This window comes from Uranotaenia lowii, chromosome 1, assembly GCF_029784155.1.
Source record: "Uranotaenia lowii strain MFRU-FL chromosome 1, ASM2978415v1, whole genome shotgun sequence".
NCBI classification, from domain to species: Eukaryota; Metazoa; Arthropoda; class Insecta; order Diptera; family Culicidae; genus Uranotaenia; species Uranotaenia lowii.
Genome location: NC_073691.1, coordinates 117,819,134 through 117,821,622, shown reverse-complemented (window position 1 = coordinate 117,821,622; position 2,489 = coordinate 117,819,134).

The window sequence follows — 2,489 nt, the reverse complement described above, 5'->3', positions numbered from 1 at the left end:
TATTCGAATATCTTAACATTTATAAGAAAAATTCGAAAAAAATCTTGAATTCCATTTGTAAATATCAGTACAGATATAAACAAAACAAATACCATGACAAGAAATTGACAGACATTTTTGACATGTCGCTTAGAATTCCCATATAGGTTCTTTAAACACCTTAAAGTATCTTAATGGTGCGCTTTAGAATGTTACGCGAACGTTATCGACCTTCTTGAAAAACATTTTTGACATGTCGCTTAGATTTCCCATATAGGTTCTTTAAAACACCTTCAAGTATCTTAATGGTGCGTTTTGGAATGTTACGCGAACGTTATGGACCTTCTTGAAAGAAGTTCCATTAAAAGCGCTTAGAAGTTCCGTTATCGATATTTTAACCTTTCAAAGGGCGATGGAAGTTCCTGAGTAACTTTTACGCGACAAGAGTCACCTGAAGTTCCCGTAAAACATTTTTTCAGCCAAATGTGAACTTCGGAGTTCCATCTTTAAGTAAAAACGCGACTTTTGGTTGCTTGGGTCTTTCTTCAAATAATCACAAATTTCTCAAAAATTTCTTTTTCTTTTTTTTTCTTTTTTTCATAGTTTAACATTTTGCACGTTTATTGGAAAAAACTTAATTTTTATCTAAAATTAAACACATTTTGATTCCAAGTAATTAGAAATGAGAGTGTATGAATAACAAAATTTTTTAGCTATTCACAATCGCTTTTTTTATGTAACTTACTGCAAAAATTGCATTTAAAATATAAAATAAAATAAAAAAAACGTTTTGTTGAAACGACTCCCCGTTCTTTTTCTGCGTGTTTAAAGCTAACATATGGCCAAAAGGGCCCATTTTGTTAACGTTTTTAAAGCTAATTCTATACGCTATAATAAAACTTCCAACAGAATAGTTTTATTCGACCTTATAGACATAGCTTTAAGAAACCTTTCAGAGCCCTCTTCAGACTATCCACAGCTCTTTTAAAACTACGTCGTGGAATCTGATAGGAATTTTACTGTGGGAGCTGTGAAATCTGATAGGAATTTTACTGTGGCAGCTGTGGAATCTAATATAAATTTTACTGTGGGAGCTTTCTGTTCCGTGTTTTTTCTCGTTTTATCACTTACTCTCCCAAGCATTTGATGATAGATAAAGATTCCATTTAAAATATTTTAAAAATATTCTCATTCTCATTTTCAATATATCTAAGCAAGAAACTTCCTGCAACCTCAGATTTCTGGTAAAGTATATACGAAATAGCATCAAAATTTAAGCGCGCCTCAAATAAAATCAAGGTTGACCATATTTTAAGCATTTTTTAAACAAAAAAATTATAATTAAAGGAAAAAAATAAATTGGCTCAAAAGATGCAACTTTTGTTTTGCGTTGAAATTCATCACCTAGACAACAAATAGTACCGCCAACATTGTCAAATTTGATGAAAATGTCTAGTTTTTAGTATTAAAGTATTATTTCCAGCAACATGGCGTCAGTAATTTCGATTCAATTTCACAATTAACATGACGTTCATTAAATTAATATTGAAAATCTTAAGGCAGTTGTAAAACAGTGTTAAAATGGTTTTATGCCGGTTAGAAAAATGTGGTAATAAAACAATTTCAATAAACAGTTTTTAAATGGTTTTAAGAGACCTTGAATCACATCTTCGTTTGACGTTTCTCATAATGGAATACACGCTCATGATGGATTTATCCATTTTTGAGAGAAAGAAGTTTTTCGGAATAACTGAGAACATTTCGATTTGTTGCTTGGCAAAAGGCATTCATGTAACTTTTTGTTTTGTTTCCTTTTAACTATGAATGGTCAATTATCTTTAAATAAAAAGTAGATATTGCTATCAAATAATCTCAAACTGTTTTGGAATAGAACATTTTCTGTCATCAAAAACCTGGCCTCAAAGCTAAATAATAACCCGCATAAATGAGGATTATAATCAAATGATTTTTGAAGCGTAATTAAACGTTTAGCAAACGATTATTGAAATTGTAAAAACATTGCCTGATTCGTGAATTCCGAAATGATTGAATTTTGAATGTGTAGTTAGGTTATGTAAAACAGTTAAAAACAGTTAAAACAGTTGTATGGGAAAACAATTGGAAGCGGTAAAACGATCCTTAAAACGTCCTTCGGATGTTTTGCTTACTATTACCAGAACTGCATTACGCTTTAAATAAATCGTTATTTTCAATGATCGGCCAATGCTAGTGGTCTTCATTCTGAATATATCATCTGAATCTTGTTGAGGCTGATTTAGAATGAGCATTTTCGCTTGTGATGAAACTCAATTTCTCCGTCTTTGCTGAGTTGAAGCCGGTTTCTGCAGTCTTCTAGAAATATTCAAGGACGGTTGATCTGAAAATAATTTGGTTAGTTCTGGATTGGATGACGTAAATAAAGATCAACTTTGCATTGAGAGGCAGAGATGGATAAATAAAACAAGTAGTTTAATAGGCATACTTGTAAATGAATTTTCTAATACAGTTAT